This window comes from Phascolarctos cinereus, unplaced genomic scaffold (genome assembly GCF_003287225.1).
Source record: "Phascolarctos cinereus isolate Bilbo 61053 unplaced genomic scaffold, phaCin_HiC Scaffold_5;HRSCAF=322, whole genome shotgun sequence".
Classification (NCBI taxonomy): domain Eukaryota; kingdom Metazoa; phylum Chordata; class Mammalia; order Diprotodontia; family Phascolarctidae; genus Phascolarctos; species Phascolarctos cinereus.
This window is the reverse complement of record NW_027555958.1, coordinates 341,683,456-341,703,403: the sequence shown is the minus strand read 5'-3', so window position 1 is coordinate 341,703,403 and position 19,948 is coordinate 341,683,456. Positions and strand designations below refer to the sequence as shown.

The window sequence follows — 19,948 nt, the reverse complement described above, 5'->3', positions numbered from 1 at the left end:
TTTTTGCATTCTCTATATGGAATTAGATATATTTATTTGGATCAACACAGACAGCTAGATAGTCATGGGATCATCACAGATGCAGATATTTGTCTCCAACTTTGCATGTTTAGACTTGTGTTTATTAGCTCACTTGGTCAGTCAGCCTCTGGATGATGGAATTACATTAACCAAACTCATGAGAGTATCTAAAAAGCCACAACGCCAGTTGGTTAATTTATAGAATTATTGTCTGATCATTATATTTTTCATAGACAAAAAAAATCTACTTAGAAAATACAGTCAAAGTAAAGGTGAAGGCAGTTGAATGATTTCAAGGGATAGTATCATAAAGCTATAAATAATGTGATTCGCATACTTCCCATATAGGAATTTATCCACTTAAAAAAACCAGATATATTCACGTGCCTAGAGCAGCTAGGTGCCACAGTAGATAGATTGCTGGGTCTGATGGCAGGAAGAATCATCTTCCTGAGTTCAAATCTGGCCCCAGACATTGATTAGCTGTGTGACCCTGGGCAAGTCACTTAATCCTGTTTGCCTCCATTCATCAACTGCAAAATGAGCTAGAGAAGGAAACGACAAACCGCTCCAGTATTTTTGCCAAGAAAACTCCAAATGAAATCAAGAAGAGTCGACTGCAACTGAAAAGACTGAGCAGCAGCAATAATCAACAAGCTGAGAAGAACGTGATTCACATACTTCCTGTACAGGAATTTGTCCATTTAAAGGACAGGTAGATTCACATACCTTGACAGGAAACCTTTTCTCCAATGGACAGTATTAAGCACAGAGTATAAGGTCCTAGATTTAGAGAAGATACATCAGAAGTCATCTAGTTCAACCCTCTCATTTGACAGATGATGAAACTAAGTCTCAAAGATATGAAGTTACTTGCCTAAGGTCATACAGTTAGCAAAAAGGAGAGATATAAACTGAAGGCCGCCTACTTTAATAATGGCAAATTCTCATCTTTTATTCCATCTTCTACATGCAAGCCTGCCCCCATCCGCCAAGTGATCAGTCTTCTAGCTAACAGATTTACTTATGTGTAATATCCTCTTATAGAATATAAGCTCTTTGAAGGCAAAAAGTTTCATTTTTGCTTTTGTATTCCCACCATCTAATACATACCTTAAGAGGCTCTTAATATTTAATTATTTACTTTCCAACTCTCCTTTTTCAATACTCCTTATTGATCGGACAAAAGCTTCTGTGATTGACATATATGTTGGAATTAATTTGGATACAATTTACATTTATTGAATGTTAGATAGTGTCTTTGTGGCTTAGACTTGCTGGTGTTTAAGAGAAAACCTACTTTCACCAATTTATTGATCTTCTCTTGGGGTAAATAATTTCTTATACAAAATTCCATTGATGGAATTTTTTTTTACTGTATATTGGCTTCTCTTGATTTTAATTTCTAACACATTCCCTAAATTCTGGTAATAAAGCTCATTTGAATCCTTATAATTGAATACAATATCAGAGAGGGTTAGTGTATGATTGTATCAAGCAGCCTTTATTGAAAGGATATATAGGCATGGGGGAGAATAATGTCAACTAGTTTTTCAATAACCAGAATCTGCTCTCCAACTAATTGGTGTTTAAGAATACAAATACTGAAAATACTGGACTAATTGAATAATTATTATCAGGTTGCCAAGACATAGTTTGGCTGAATTTGCAACTGGGAAAAAATGTAAATAGGGATGGGGGAGAAACATAAATAAACAATAGCTAGAAGTTGATGAAAGAGAAAAGATAACTTCTATTATATAAAATTAAAAAGCTTTGAAACTATAGAATCAATGAATATGGGGTAAAAAGAGAAAGGATAACTTCTATTATGCAAAATTAAAAAGCTTTGAAACTACAGAATCAATGAATATAGGATAAAAAGGAAACTAAGAAGTTATAAAATAAATTATAATTTATATTATATATGTATTATAATTTATATTATATTAAAAATTTATAAAAATCTGGTATCCAGGTTACATAAAGAATTAACACCCATATAAGACGAAGCTGCTATTGTTGTTGTTGTTAGTTAAGTGATTCATCCAGGGTCACATAGCTAGTAAGTGTCTGAGGCCAGATTTGAACTCAAGTCTTCCTGATTACAGACCCAGAACTCTTTCTTCTGTACCACCAAGCTTCATATAAGACCAAGAGCCATTCCCAAAAAAGGTTTGGTCAAAGGATATATGAATAAGCTTGGTCCTGGAGAACTGATAAGGAAACATATCCTGAGCTCTGTGTTTATATCTTGACAGCCACTTAGTAGTATGAGCTTTGTCGAGTTACTTAACTTTTTAGAGCCTCAGTTTTCTCATCTGTAAAATGAGGACATTAGACAGGGTCATCACCAACATCTCTTCCAGCTCTAAATTTATGATGCTATGATCCCATGATTTTCTAAGTAGAAAGGTAAGGAAGTACACACTTTCAGAAGTAGTTGCTGTGTTGTTTGGTTTTATTGCATTTATATATTTATATGTGCTTATTTGTTACAAGGAGAGATTCAATTAGGTAGGTAGTAAAAGAAATAACTGAGGTATAGGAGAAAAGAGTGACAATATAACATTTTAAAATAAATAATATAAGAGGAAGACTCAAGACTACCAGGAAAATTTAACAAAGCTGGAAAATCATTAAATTTGAAAAGTGATAATAGAGTAAAAAAATTTGAAAAATGTCATTTTTTGTGAGATGGGAATAGACTTGTAAGTAAGCTAGAAATTAAGAGATTTCCGTGTTCTCCATGAAAATCAAAGGACTGAGTATTGTTTTTCCAAATCATTTCTTGATAAACCATAAGGATTCTTTATCCTTATCTTCCTTCAGAGTGCTCAAGAAAGATAATCATTGTCTCTACTATGAGCCTTTAAACTGTGCACAAATTGATGTGTCTTTTTATCTCCCAAGTCTGTAACTTCCACTAAAACTTTTTTGAAAACTATATTCATGGGGGCAGCTAGATGGCACAGTGGATAGAGTACTGGCCCTGAAGTCAGGAGGACCTGAGTTCAAATACAGCCTCAAACCAAACGGTCCACACTTACTAGCTGTGTAACCCTGGGCAAGTCACTTAACCCCAATTGCCTTAAAAAAATAAAAAAAAAGAAAAGAAAAGAAAATTATATTCATGGGGAAGAAAAGACTCTATAAGTACATTACCTATGTGATTCATTTCACTCTATTTAAGATATTGAAAATTTTCAGTTGGGTCCAAGTTGATTTTTCTTCATATTTGGAAATTTATCATGTTTCTTACTTACCTAGTCTTTTTTCCTCCATCCATAATAATTTACATGGATCCCTTACCTCAACGAAAAGAGGATAAATACATAGACTGAAAGAAGTTTCAAGGGAGACAGTGGGAATGCAATCATTGCTAAAAATCATTAATGGGCTCAGAAAATGAAGATTGCTGATCAGGTAGTTACATTTAAGGACCAGGTTTATGTTAAATTCAGATAAATTCACATGAAAGGGGAAATAACCAATGCAGTCCAAGTCTTTAGGTCATGTGCACTATACTCTGCCTAGTATCAAGTCATATGTAGGCTTCCATCAAGAATATTCTGGTGTTGCTTTGCAGGAGCACTTTCCTTAGGTCCTATAAACCAGTATAATGGAGGACTGAGAAATGACTGGCATCCTGGGATTTGCACTTCAGAAGGACAAGCATTATACACTTTCACATAGTGGTGTTACACCAACATTGGAATTTCCTTAACTTTTCATATCTTCTGTCACCAAACAAAGATAGATATTGTGGTACAGCAGAAACACTACTAAATTTGAAATCAGTAGAAATCTACAATCGAATTTTGTCTCTGATCCTTTCTAGCGATGCCAACATGGACAAGTCATTTAAGCCATCTGAGCCATGCATAGTTTCCTCATCTATAAAGTGGGGATAATAATACCTATAATAATAATCTCAGAGGGTTGTTGTAAAGGTGAAATGAGATAAAGCATGTAAAACATTTTGTAAACCTTAAGTTTGCTTAAAAAAAGATATACACCAGTCTTTTTAAAAAACATCTTTTGTTAGACTTTCATTTCTGGTTATTTCCTTCCCTCTCCTTTACCCAAGGAGCCATTCTCTGTAACCAAGAGTTTTAAAAAGGCGGGAAATAAAACAAACAAACAGCAGGTGATTAAGAATTAACCAACATATTAGCCAGGTCTAACAGTGTACACCAGGTACATTTTCACATCTATTCATTTGAATGAGAAACAACCTTGAACAACAGTCATGTTTAACCATTACAGAACATAAGAGGAGCCTAATAAATGCTTATTCAATTCATTTGGAAAACTTTTTTCATGAAAATCTTCACAAAATCTCAGTGCTCTTGATCCAGAGGAAAACAACAACTAATGAATCTATATCATAAATGTATGAGGAAAGAATTTTTGTATTTATTTGTATATATTTGTATTTATTTATAAATTTATGGAAAAATGAATTGTATAGGCTCATAGAGCTATAGAAGTGAAGAGGACCTTCAGAACCATTTTGCCCAATTTCCTTATATTAAAGATGAGGAAAGTGAAGATCATGAAGTTTAACTGATTTACACAAGATCACAGAGCTATAAATAGCAGAGCTTGGAATTTAATATAGGTATTTTGACTTCAAGTCCACTGGTTTTATTTTTTTTTCTGCTGTAACACAGCTGGGATTAATTTTACAGAACATCTAATCCTCCTGCCAGATTTTATAGTTGAGAAAAGTTAGGGTCAAAGAGAATGTGTACCTTGTTCAAGTTTACACAAAAAGTTAGTGACAGAAGTGAATCTAGATGCCATGTTTCATGACTCCTAGTCCAATCAATCAATAAGCATTTATTAAGTTCCTATTATATACCAGGCACCATGCACAGTGGTCTTTCTCACTGCCCTCTAAGACATCTTATGAAATAGGAAGAAAATTGGTAGGATGATTCAAGAGAAAGAGTTACTATAACTAGAAAAAGTTTGTTCACCTTTGCATATTTTCAATAGAATAAATTACTTTTTTTCTTTTAATTTCTGTGATTTCTGTTGGAAATATTTTAAGCCATTACCAGTTTCTCTTCATGCTTTAAAATACTTTCAGAGGGTTTGGATTGCCGATGACTACGCACATTTCCTCCTTCTTAAACAATTCAAGGAATCCTGAAAACACTGCAGAGTCTACCCAACAGTGAAAGGTTTCACAGTCTGCCTACCTGCCTGCATTCTAAGTATTATTGATGATGGCTATGCCCATCAGCAATATGTACAGAAATATGGGTTGAGTAAGGAGGCAAGGAACTTACTGTGATGAGTTTTCTCAAAGTGATAATTTTATAACATTTAGATGCTGAAAGATTTCGGGATGATTACCTATTTGTGTGTATTCCAGTTGAGTTTGCCTGAGTTACGTGAATTTGAAGATCCAGAAAAGAAATGAGATTTGAAATCCAAATGGGAAGTCACTAAGAGCTTGAAATTCAAGGGTTCTACTAAACAAAGATTATATATACACACACACACACACACCATACACACACATACATAGTTTTAGGATAGGAGTTTGTTTAGCTATACATTCATTTTTATACATTTTGAGGAGGCAGCATGTTATAGTGGAAAGAACCTGTCTCTGAAGTCAGGGTACTTGTGGTCAAAGTCCACCTCTAACTACCTGTGTGACCTTAGCAAAATCTCTTAACCTTACTTACCTAGCCTGTATCTCTGAATCTGTAGTGTGAAGATGTTTGCTAGATGGCTTCTGATGTTCTTTACACCTTTAAATCTGTGACTCAATACAAATTTTGAAACATTTTCTTTGTGCCTTTAAAAGATTTGTGCCTATCTGAGTTAAGGAATGTGTTAAACTAATTATCTCTCAAAACGCTCTGACACTAGTCTCATTCTTATAGATACTTTGCACTGCTAGTAGCTTAGAAGTAGTTATGAGGCACTCAAATATGTAAGAGAGGAGGGAACAAACATTTATTAAGCACCTACTGTGTCCCAAGCACTGTGCTAAGCACTTTACAAATATCTTATTTTATGTTCACAACAACCCTGGGAGGTAGGTGCTATTATCATCTCTGTTTTATAGTTGAGAAAAATGAGGCAGAGAGAGTTTAAGTGACTTGCCAAGGGTCACATAGCTAGGAAATGTCTGAAAGTATTTCAGAATTCAGGTCTTTCTGATTCCAGGACCAGTGTTCTATCCACTGTGCCACCTATTTTTGAAGAAGCAGGTTGGTCTAGGGAAGGTACACTTCTTGTTGGGGCCCACGATTACCCAAGTATTCCAGTGTCCTCAAATCATATATAGTATGTTTGTGAGTCTAGTTTCCCTGAATTTATTTGGACTAAACAGGGATATTTTTGGTTTTGTTTGTTTTCCATAATGATGAGTCAATGTTATATCCTGCAACTCCCAGGTTCCCATTGTTCTAAACTTTCTCTCTCTTTCTCTCTCTCTCTCTCTCTCTCTCTCTCTCTCTCTCTCTCTCTCTCTCTCTCTCTCTCTCTCTCTCATTTTTTAATCTCTTCCAGTCTGGCCTTTTTTCTCTATTTTTTTTCCCCTAAGTCATCCTACCTTAACCTCTGCAACTACTACTCCCTAATTCCCAATCATATTTCTCCCTCCAGCTGCCTACAAACTCCGCACCTATTTCTCACTCACCCTTGACTCCTATATTTATTCCTTTTGTTCCTTGTTGAGTAGGTAAGACGAAGGGGATTTAATTATTAAGGAGATCTGGCTAGAATTAGGATGCAATAAATTCAGTGATGTAAAGGAATGGAAACTTGGGTGAGCAGGAAAAAGGAATCTTGGTAAAAAGAAAGGAACTGCCAAATGGGACAGAAGGTCACATTGCTTCTTTTGGAGCTTGTATCTACCCTTTCTTAATTGCTTGGTCAATAAATGTCTATTAACAAAGTGTAAAAATTCAAAGGAAGGAAGGCATTAATTACAAGATCTCTGAGTTGAAAGGAATCTTAGAAGCTATTCTATACCTGAACAATAATCCTTTCTACATCATGCCAGACACGTTGCTATTTAGTATTTGCTTGAAGACCTCCAGTGAGGGCATACCTAAGGCAACCCACTGAACTTTTGAACAATTCTAATCCTAAGCAAGTTTTTTTTTCCTACTTCAAGCCTAAATATACCTCTTTGCTTTTTCTATTTTGCTTTAGTTCTTTCCTCTGAAACTAAACAGAACCACTCTAATGTCTGCCATAGAATAGTCCCTTAAATATTTGAAGGTACCTATTTCACACAAAAATTATTATTAATGCTATTATTTATAATGAAGATAACTAGAGTTTATGTATTTTTCATTTACCTTAAGGCTTACAAAGTATTTTACTTATAGTATTTCATTTTATCCTCCTCTTCATGTTTTCTCTTGTCTTAAAATTGAATTTTTTCAACTGATTGTCATATTTCTTAAACTCAAAGCACTTCAACTCTCACCTAGCTGGCAGCTAGGTAGTATAAGGGATTGAGCACTTGGCCTGGAATCATGAAGAACCAAGTTCAAATATAGCCTCAACCATTCTCTAGCTATATGACCCTAGGCAAAGCACTTTACTGCCATCTACCTCAGTTACTTCAAATTCAAAATGGGGATAATATAATATCCAGAGTTGTGAACATAAAATGAGATGATATTTGAAAAACCTTTAGAATAGTGCCTAGTACACAGTAGGTGCTTAATAAATGCTCCCTTCCTTCCTTCCTTCCTTCCTTCCTTCCTTCCTCTAAAGCTTCAGCTTTTTATTTTATCCTTAAACTGTGATTCCAAGAGCTGGTCACATTTTTGCAGTTGTCTGACAAAGGCACCACCTCATCTGACTTTGGAACTGCCACCTCCTTAGGGCTAGACACTTTGCTTCTCTTAAAGCAAATATAATTGGCTTTCTAGGCAACCATACATTACACATAACAAAAGTAAATGTAATTTTATTCCCTCATCCAGTTCCTTTATCCATCAAGGCCCAGAGACTTAGTAGAACTCTTGATCAGTCTGAAGAAATTCCCTGCTTTGAGGAAGAACCAAGATTAAAGCTCTGGTGGTTTTGTGCAGCAAGCCTATTAAAAACTCTGTGCAATAATAATTTCTCCTGCAGCAAAAAACACATTATCAGTACAGTAACTGTATAAGTGGGTCAGCTCCTTGTCATATTGCCATCCTCAGGGTCCATGCTGTAGGAAAGTGATAAATCCAAAACAAAATCTTTCCAATACTTTCAGTAATTTAACCCCTTTGGGATTTTTATGATAGTTATAGTCTAGCATTCTAAGTAGACACCAAAGAAAAACTTCCCCTGATTCCTTTGCTTAATTCTTACTGTAAGTGGTATCTTGCCAAGCAACAACAATCTTTGTGCCTTTCTCAAATCAGAATAGAGACCTTTAAGCCTAAGTGGTAATTCATTTTTGCTTTTCAATTCAAAATAAGAAAACTTTAAAGGACCTCAAATTACTCACTTGCTTCTTCCATTAAACTTTCCATGTATCATATTCAGTCCTTCAGTTCTCTTGGATTTCCCTCTAGTTATGTTAATTAACCTAGAAGAGGAAGATGGCACATTTAATTAATATTTGCTATCACTATTTCCCTCTTAGGTAGTTTCCTTTGTGAATTTGTGTCCAGCGGGAGAGCTATCAAGGATCTTGTTAATTATCATCAAGCATGTAAAGTAAAACTTTTCTCTCTCTTAAAAGTAAACACATTTGTAAGCTAATTCAGTCATAACTTTCCATACATCTAGTTTGCATCAAATGGAAAAGATACTGTGCTCAGACTTTTTTTTTTTTTAATGCCAAGGTTTGGCTCTAACTCTGCTCCTTATTTGTAGCAATCATGGGCCATCACTAAACCTCAGGGTCCCTCATCTTTAAAATGGGAATGATAGCTATTCCCATCCTACCTGGAAGAAATGTTATCAAGATAAATGAGATAAATTGGATGGGAATTTGAGCTCCTTGGGATGCTGAGCAGTTTACTAATACCATCTCATTTGATCTTCATGACAGCTCTAAGAGTTAGGTACTATTATTATGCTCATTTGACAGATAAGGAAACTGAAGCAAACCAAGAGTTAAGTGACTTGGCCAGTAAGATACAGCTAATAAGTGGCTGAGGACCCTCCAGGGCCAGTCCTCTATCCACTGTGTCACCCAACTGCCCCAAAATTTATTTAATCAATGTTTAACTAACATTTATTGAATGTGGAATTAAAGTATGGTAGAAATCACACCCACATTACAGGAAAGAAAGTTTATGTTTTGATTAAATCTTTTGATTGAATTACTTGGCCAATTTAAACAGTGCTTTGACTGATTTTATGAATATTAGTGTTTTTAGTATTATTAAATTGAATGATTAGGGTGGAACAGAAAACGACATCCAGATGTTCATGTAGAAATCACATAAATAACTTGACCAAGGATTGCAGGACAAAAGCATTTGAACAAGAATGTAGACTTTTTTTTTCCTTTCTAAGGAAACCAACTTAAGATAACAAAGTGTGCATTATTTATGTAAATTAAAAAGTCATCCTTGCTGAATCTCTCTCTTCTGACCTATACTGTAAGTAATATTCTAGAATAATTGCATATAATGTTTTACTAAGTTTCAAGGAATTAAGTTGTAGGCTTTCAGATCTTTCTGAGGTAGGAAAAAAAGTGGTTTAGAAAGTTTTCCATAATTCTAGCTGGATTTTATATCTGTTTCTTTTTTAGAATCATGTTTGAAGATCGATCCTGCTAAAATTATTTTTTAAGTACTTGCTCTCATTACCATGTAGTCTTCAAATTAACAAGGCCTGAAATGAAACACCTGCTGGGGACTATTTCAGTCTGTGATTTAAAAATATTTTCAGTAAGTTTGCTGTTCTGTGACCAAATTTTGTATTTGCTTTTCAATATGCACTCTTATATTAGCCTGATTTTTTTTTAAATTAAGGATGAATGACATCTTGTGTATAGTGAAAACAAATGTGGTTTTATGTCGTATCTCATATTTATAGAAGTTATTGTGCCTTGTATATAAATTATATTGGAGAACACTGTTTTTAATTTTATTAATATGACAATGTAGATAAAGGACATTTATAAAGGACAAGCCTTGAAGTCAGTAAGACCTGAGTTCAAGTATTGCCTTTGATACATTCTAACATTGGCAGTGTGGATAAATCAATTAACTTATCAGTGCTGGTGCCATGCCCTAAAACAAGCAAGTTGTTGATCTGCATAGGTGAAGGGAACTTCAGGACTGGGAGTCTTCTAACATTAATACATTCTTAAGTTAATTAAAATGTACATCTTTCAAAGGCAAGGCCTGGTTTATTGTTGTTGTTGTTTTTTAATCTGACTTTGTTGTTTTAGTACTTAGCAGACTGCCTAGAAAATAATGATCATGCAACAAATTCTTGTTTACGGTATGAGGTCTATACAAAAAATCCATTCATGTATGTATGCATATGTATACCTACGTGTGTGTGTGTGTGTGTGTATATATATCTATACAGATATATATATACACACATACACGTTCATAAGCATGTGTGTGTGAGTATAGACTAGACCTGTTGATTCGATTTTTGTAAAGGGCTCTCGGGTAAGGAAACTCCCTCAACCAATGGAAGACTATACTTTCTCTACTACTTATATTCTAAGAGTTGTCTAGTGTACTGAGAAGTTAAATGACATTTCCAAGGTTACACAGACAGATAGTATGTGTTTGAGATGAGACTTGAACCTAGAAGTTTGTGGTTTAGAAGATAGCTCTTTAGTTACTATGATATATGGCCACTAATAATTATAGATATATAACATATGATAATGATAAACAGCATTTACATATTTTATTTATTTATTTATTTTATTCTCACAACAACCCTCAGATATATTTTATAATATACGATGCACCCATATTTTATTTATGCATTCACTTTAGTTAAGTCAAAGATATTACTCTTTTAATACATATTACTTCTAATAATATAACTCTTCTAATAGCATTCATTTTAATCACATTGAAAAGTAACTCATAGAGTAACCTTAGGAAGGGTCACAACTTCCAGGCTTTTGAGTGATTTGGAACAAATTTATGAATAGCCCACTAGGTAAATTTTCTGAACAGAGATTGAATCAATGAATTGATACTACTGTAGTATCATGCATCTTATGTGACAAATCTATAGTGACTAGCAGTAAACTCAAGCCCTATAAAGATATACTATTCAATTAGGTTTAAATTTTCAATATGATATTCAAATTTTCAATATGATATTCTTACCATGTGCAGACCATTTGAGAAGCATTTAATTTCACTCAGTTCCATGGTTTTTCTGAGAACATTCGAAAAATATTCACTATACAAAGGGTCCTTGCTTTTGGTTTCCCTCCTACCCTAATTACAACATCTAAGCTATTATTACAGGGCCTACTTTGAAAAATTTGGAACTTCCAAGGAATCTTTGAATCTAAAAAAGTTTCCAAAAGAATTGTAGACTATTAACAACTACATGAAAAATTGTTGAAAATTACTCTTAATAATGGAAATTCTAAGTAAAATAGCTCTTCGGCTTTACCTCATATACTACAAAGTGATAAAGATAAAAAAAGGCATAAATATTCATTACTGGACATAATACAGGAAGAGTAGAACACAAATGATCTGTTTATAATATTAATTGCATTTATAATTCTGTAATTTGCCCAAGTTTTCTGAAAAACAATTGTGAATTATTCCTTCTAGTAGTATTCATTAAATATCATCTATGTGCCAAGCATTTTATTAGGAAAGAGGGATAGGAAGCCAATAATTAATAAGTTTAATAACAATAACACCTCACATTTCTAATACTTTTAAGGTTTATAAAGGATTTTAAATGTTATCTCATTTATCCTCACAACAGCCCTGGCAAGTAGGTGGTATTATTATCCCCACAAATATGATATGATCCCCGCATTCCAGGATGAAACAGCGTAGCCTTTGACAACTGAATTTAAAAAAAAAGTATTTCTGGGGAAGTGTACCAGCAACTCAGGAAATCAGGAGGGGCTTCCTATTAGAGGTGGCTCTTGAACTGAGCTTTCTTTGTAGGATGCAAGGAATTCTATGAGGTTGAGGTATTAGTGCATGCATGCCAAGCATGGGGATACTTCTTCACAGACATGGCAATGGGAGATGCAATGTCATGTGGGGAAAACATCAAGAAGGATAGTTTGGAAGAGACATAGAAATCATGAGGGAATATGACTTGCCATAATCCTAGAAAGGTAGACAAGATCCAGATTATAAAAGCCCTTAAGAAAGAGAGGTTTATTTTTTTTTGTGGTTTTGTGTTTATATTTTTGTTTTAATTGTTGTTGCTGTTGTTTTACATTTTATGCAAACAATAAAAGGGAGCCACTAGGACTTCATAAGAAGGGGAGTGACATAGTAAAACCTGTGCCAAAAACTTTGGCAGATTGGAGTAATCAGACTTGAGGTCTGAAGGCTTAAAATTAGCAGGCTATTGCAACAGTTAAGTCAGTGGTAAGGGCTTGAACTAGTGTGATAGCTACGTGAGTAGAGAAAAAGAGAAATGGAATTAACAAGACTTGGTAACTGGTCAAGAAGCCCAGCAATGATAATTATTGACGTGTTGATGTCCTTTACTTTTTGAAGGAGGATACAGGCTTTGATTACCTGATATATTCTTTAACATATATACTATTTGTTATATTTATCATAAAGCTAGTTAGTCATTATTAGAGCTAGCTTTTGAACCATTGCCTTCTATGTGCAAATATATGTACTGTAGTAAATGTTTTTCTACCTGTACTGCTTGAATTATTTTCACATTATGAAATGCCATCAATTTCTGAGAAGTATTGAATGAAATTCCACAAGTTAGAAATTAGTTTGGGTTAATAGTTGTCCTATTTAAAAAGGCAAATCACTCTGGAGTTTTATGGGCTGTTAGGCATTCAAACATTAGTCTGAACTAATATAGTTAAACAGAATAAATCAATGTATCAAAAAGAGTCTGGCGTTATATGCTATACTCCATACTCATAGTCCTCTTTCTCTTCAGAGAAACAGAGGGATGTATCTTATCAATTCTCTTGTAGGAGGGCTGGGGAAACTTCATTATAATCTTGTACCATTCGATTTTGATTATTTTGTTCTTTTAAAATTTACATTACTGTATTACATTATTACATTATTGTACATAGTTTTCCTGCTTCTATTTTCTTCACTTTCCATGAGTTCATATAATTCTTCCCATGCTTCTCTGTAATCATTACATACATAATTTCTTAAAGAATAATAATACTGCATTCTATTCCAAAAGACTCTGAGGAAAAAATTCCCCCAATTTGTTGTAAATATAAATATGGAAGATATAGATATAAATCACAAATCATGTGAAGATGTGGATGGGTTGTTACCTTTACTGATGGAAGACATTACCATGTCAGTGAGATGATGATAATGAAGATGAAGTAATCATATTAATATAATAATAATAGCAATAAATATAACATAATATAATATAATTACAAATATTCTTTCAATGTGCTTACGTAACAAGTACTTTTTAATTACAAAAAGGAAACATTTTATCCACATTTAGAATCATCTGAAGAAAATTAAGTATAAAATAATAATAGCAGGACATTACTGTTATCCATTACTGTTTCAATCTAAACTGCATCTATGATGAAAATAATAACTGACATTTTATAAATTAAATTGACATTTAGTAAATTGCTTTATAAATGGCTGTTGACTTAACTACTGATGAACTAGGGGCTCAGAGAGGCCATACATTGTATAAGTGTTAGAATTAAGATTTGAACCTAGATCTTCCTGATTCCCAGAGCAGCAGTCTATCTGCTATGCTATATGTATAAGCTAGAGGTGAACCCTAACTAAAATCTTGGTCTGACAATGTCTCATTATGGTTCAGTGGTCTCTGGTGATTCCTTAAAATTTCTTTTCTTTTTTTTTCTTTAATATATACACTTTTATTCGAACTGGTCTTAGGTCAATGTACAGGTAAAGCCCCTCCCCTCCCCCAAATACTGGCACCAATCTCATAAAACATTTTAGGTAGATTGTGAAGTGTTCATTTGCATTTTGTTTGGGGGCCAGGAGGAATTTAGGGGGGCATTCTTTGTGGCTCACAACTTTAAAAAAAAGAACAAGTATTAAGAAAGAAGATACAAAAAAATTTTTTTGAAACTGTTACATTATTTACATGTAAACAATACGAGTACCTTCCCCCCTCCCCATCTGGATTTCTATTATGTAACTCCTTTGCTCTAGCAGAGGACAGCCTTCACAGAGGCTTGTAACTCTGTAACAATGCATTATATAACATTTGGAACGATTGCTTAAAAATGTACAATCAGAATCCCAAAGACACACTATAGAACTTTGGGGATGTTTGCCTCCAATGTACTTAGCTCATCACCTTCACCATTCTAGTTTTTAAATCCTGAGTCAAATGCCAAAAAAAAAAAAAACCCAAAACAAATAAAGCCATGCCAATCTCATCTCTTTTCGGGGGGCAATTATTATGTAACACCCTCTGACAAAATCAAAAATGAAAAACAAACAAAAAAACACAGTCCATTTAGAAGCATTGGTGGTAGACAATAGAGGGCCCAGATTCATCATACTCCTGCTTGCTTATCCACATCTGCTGGAAAGTAGAAACAGATGCCAGGATGGAGCCTCCAATCCTGACACAGTATTTGTGCTGAGGTAGAGCAATGATCTTGATTTTCATTGTGCTGGGAGCTAGGGCTATAATCTCCTTCTGCGTCCTATCAGCAAGGCTTGGGTTCATGATGATACCACTAGACAATATGGTATTGGCATACAAATCTTTACAGATGTCAGCATTACACTTTATGATTGAGTTGAAGGTAGTTTCATGGATTCCACAGGATTCTATACCTAAGAAACATGATTGGAAGAGAGCTTCTAGGCATAGGAACCTCTCTTTGCCAATGATGATAACCTGATCACCAGGGAGCTCATAGCTCTTTTCTAGAGAGGAGTTAGAAGCAGCAGTGGCCATCTCCTGCTCAAAGTCTAGGGCGACACAGCACAGCTTATCTCTCCTTGATATCATGCACGACTTTCCTCTCAGATGTGGTAGTGAAACTGTACCCTCTCTTGGTCAGGATCTTCATGAGGTAGTCCTTCATATCACAGCCAGTCAGATCCAGACACAGGATAATGTAGGAAAGGGCATAACCTTCATAGATGGGCACAGTGTGGATCACACCATCACTGGAGTCCATCACAATACTAGTGGTATGACCAAAGGATACAGGCATAGCATAGCCTGGATGGCAACGTACATGGCCAAGGTGCTGAAGGTCTCAAACAAAGTCTGAGTTATCTTTTCTCTGTTGACTTTGGGGTGCAGGGGGCTTCTGTAAGCAGCAAAGTGTGCTCTTCAGGGGCCATATGGAGTTCCTTGTAGAAAGTATGATGCCAGATCTTCTTCATGTCATCCCAGTTGGTGACAATATGTTCAATGGGGCACTTCAGGGTCAGAATACCTGTCTTGCTCTGGGCCTTATCCCCCAAGTAACTGTCTTTCTGGTCCATACCCACCATCTCACCTTCATGTCTGGGGCACCCAACAATGGAAGGGAAGACAGCCCAAGGGGCATCATCTCCAGCAAAGCCAGTTTTGCACATCCCAGAGTCATTGCAACAAACAGAGCAGCAATATCAGTGTCCATGGCAAACTTTGAAGTGGTAAGTTTAAACCCTTAAGAAAAAGATAGACAAGGTGTTGCCACACATGGAGGTAGTGGGGAGGCAAGTGCACATTGGGTGGAAGAGCTCACAGCCCCTTAAAGTTTCTTAAAGGCTAAACAAACTACTTACATTCTCTGGTACATCCTTCTCATTTAGAAAGTTTTTCAGTATGGTCTAAGCATTAGATTGTACATCTATGACGTGCATAATAAATAATGAGGAAAGGGTCATGAAATTTCAGAGAGGCTCATCACTAAAGAGTTACTTACAAGTTAATGATTTTTTTAAGCAAAAGCAATCCATGTTTATGTTAAGGAGGGATGTAGTTTATTCTGGTAGAAAGATTACCCACACCATTTACATCACAGATCTCTGAAAGACTGAAATGGGAGATCAAAGACTCTAGGTCTTATTCTGGCTTTCCTATCCAGAAAACTCTGAGCATAGCCTTTTAGAAATGGAGGAGCAAAGGAACTATCTTCATATCTTTAATAGAATCACAGAATTTTAGAGTTGGAAGAGACCTCTCTGTGGCCATGTAGCTCAGCCAAGTGTGTTCTGGAATTAGCTCATATAGACTTGCAGGAGCCAATTGTGAAATTTGTCAGTGTGAGCCTTTACACCTCTGAAATCAGCAAATGCTACAAATCAAGGCTAGATTTATTGTTTTATTGATTATGTAGATTTAAGAAAGTGATAGAGAAAATATTTTTAATACACATTAAATTTAAAAGTATGTACTGCATTTTTTTTCAGACAGCAGGTCAAAATATTTACCAGCACACTCCTGAGCTTGACCCATACGCAAAAGGAATCTCAACAGAGAAAATAGTTATTCAACCTTTTCTTGGAAACCTGCAAGGAGAGGAAACCTACTACCACTAGAGACATCTCATTCTATTTTCAGACTGTTTCAATTGTTAGAAAAGTTTTCATAACAGGAAGCCTAAATTACCCTCTTTGAAACTTTGAAACAGTGTCCCTGATCTAGCCTTCTGGGGACAAAAAACAGTTACCAAGTCTCCCATCATCAGGAAAACACTTTAAATACTGTCAGATAGTTATTATGTATTTCATGAGTCTTCTCTTCTTTGGGTTAAACCAGGGGTGGGCAATCTGTAACCACAAGGCCATATGTGGCCTTCTAGGTCTTGGGTACAGCCTTTTGACTGAGTCCAAGTTTTACAGAACAAATTCTTTTACTAAGGGGGTTTGTTCTGTGAAGTTTGGATTCAGTCAAAGGGCTATACTTGAGGACCTTGAGGGCCACATGTGGCCTCAAGCCCACGGGTTCCCCATTCCTTCCAATTTCTTCATCTAATCCTCATATGACATATCCCATTCTCTAATTCAGCCAACTAGGTTTCTAGTTAGATCCAAAAATCACTTGGCCACAACCTGCACACATATGTATATCTAACCATAATAGTCTTTACACAATTTTAAGTGAAACATCATTCCTTCTTGAAATTTTTGCCATTAACCAAATCTGTAATACAGGCCTGGGTCTACCATGTGTACCAGTCTGCATTGGTGTGCAGATGTGAGCTGAACCCTAATATAAGCAATGAATGAAGTCAAATTAAATAGACCGTAATGGAAGCCATGGGGGGAAAGATTTTATGCCTACCTGAATACTAGGCTTAATGCTTGTTGTACTCCTAGAACCCTGGCATTGATCTGAGGGACAAACAGCCACTTAAACATTATTGTAGAGAATGACAGAAGATTTTCTTCTTCTGGACAGAAAAATTAAAAAAAAAACAATCTTGCTTTCAAAACGTCATAGGCTGTAATAGCTATTTCTATTTTACCTATTCTCTGAATATTCTGAAGGCCCCAACAGAGCTGCTAAACCTCTGAGGGTTGGCTGTGAATGTTTCCATTAAATTTGCATACATCTATATAAATTAATTACTCTCCCAACTTTCTCTATCTTGTGCTTTCACACTATGCTGTCTATCATTTGTTCCTGTTTCCCCAGGATTATTGTGTTTTGTTCAGTTCATTGAGAGATTCTTGCTGTGCTGTACCTAGACTTGATATCTGTGGTGAGCCTTTCCCGTATAGATATATGATCCTTAATAAAAGAACTGTACCTTGACTGAGCGGTTAGCAGTGCACCAGAGGGTTATTTTGCTAACCGTTTCACTAGAAATAATGAACGCGGCTTGGAGTGCTCAGCTTGTGCTATAACCTAGTGTCTGAGAAAAGTTAAGAAGGGAACAAGAAATCTCTCTTACCCTCTAATTTGGAAAATAGAAGCATTTGTCTGTTTTCTCTCCTTCCTATTGTATAGAAGTGAACCAGGGGTGGAGAGAGCTTGAACTCCATCCTTGAAATGTCTGGGAGTAGTCGAGGCATTTTCATTGGAAAACGTCAAGTAGAAACATTACTCTTGATATAAGTTGCTTCCTATCACAAAATTATTATTTTAAATAAATTGTTTTCATTCTTTACAACTGAAATGATATCTAAGTGATTTGTTAATATAGGTGGTTATAAGAATATGTAAGGAGTTTCCATTAGGAGGGAAAAGGGGAAAAAAAAAAATAGAACCTAGGATTTTTAGGTAAATAGCAGTATGGACTGCAAGTCCTCGTTATACTAAAATAACCACAAATATTAATAACTAATTATTGCTTCCATTCTGACTTCTAAAATAACATTTTATAACAGTATTAAAATAAAACCTGTAGGTAAAATTGAGTGTGTTTGTCCTGAACATCAAGTGTTAATGATCACTAATCTAAGCCTATTTCCTTTATTTCACTTTAAGGAGAAACTTTTTGTTAACTTTACCTTTCACTTTCACAGGCTTTGGGAGTTAGGGAGCCTCAGATTTTTACCCAAGTCCTTTGGTTAGTTTAAGTGTAAATGGAGCTTGAAGCTTTCATTTCCTTCTGGCTGTAATTGTCATTTACTTGAGATTGCATTCACTTAGTCCCACAACAAGCTTTAGGACAGAACCTCTTCTCTATAGGCTAATAAACTAGATTTTACAAAGCACATTAGATATGTTACCTCATTTGCTGAAAAGTTTTGAAATTTTTTTTGTTTTATTTTGTTTTGTTTTTGCAAAAAGTCTAATTGAGTAGAATCAAGTACAGCATTATATTGTTTTTCAGCTCAGATCTCTTTGTCTATAGAAAGACTTTCTCTTCTGATCATGTGGTCATTTATCTGGTACCCCAGTTTATCTCATAACTACTTTCCAAATTGCAAATGTAATTAGTTCATGGGATGAAATGAACAACCTCTAAACTAGATCAGCAAATTCAGATCTACATAAGATAGGATATGTTATACCTTTGTTCCAGCATCTGAATTCTCACCTCTCTTATATATGACCAGTAAATAGCCCTTCCTAGGAGGGAAAAAAAAGTTTTTTTAGGGTTGCTTTGTTTGATTTAAGTAGTATTTCAGAATTGGATTTGATTAATTTTGAACTAATTTGCAGCAAAATCATGCCACTATACCACCGAAATCTATATATTTAAGTTTATTCAGCAGTATATGTAGTATGGAAATCTGTGCAGAAACCTATAAGCCTTGTTTGATTTCAAAATTAGCTACCTAGATTGCATTAATTCCACAATTCATCCTCCTATGTACTTTGCCTCTGCTTCTGACCTCAGCTTGGAAATTTGGAATCTGGCACTGGCACCAGACTCAGAAACTTGGATTCTTGATATTTATCCATGCTTCTAACGGTTTTGATCTTGAAAGTGTCCTTGTTCAGAGTCTGCCTAATTATCTCTACTAGTTTTCATTCCTAAACCTATCTGGCACAGGCTCATCCATTTCCATCTTGCATATACTGCCTAACAACTTAAACATATAGATTTCAGTGGTACCATAAGCATTTTAAATGCAAATTAGTTTTAAAGTAATCAAACCCAAATATCAAATACTACCTAAACCAATATTAAGTTGTTTGATACTATAATTTTAAAATTAACTCAGCCCCAAAAGACAATCATTGTGCTTTAAGGATATTAGAAACATGGCTGATTGTGGGGTGGGGCCAGGCCTATATGGGATTTTGAAAACAAAGGTGCTAAAGAAAGTATATATTTCAGAAAGTATGGGATGAGACAAAAGTAATTAATACTGTTCTTTTGCAACATAGATATGGTTATACAATTATG

At 35.0% G+C, this 19,948-nt stretch overlaps 1 pseudogene; it reads right to left on the bottom strand.

Annotated features, from left to right (window-relative positions):
* Positions 1-14,652: 14,652 nt before the first annotated feature.
* LOC110205452 (actin, cytoplasmic 1 pseudogene) lies at positions 14,653-15,778 on the bottom strand (annotated as a pseudogene).
* Between the last annotated feature and the right edge of the window lie 4,170 nt (positions 15,779-19,948).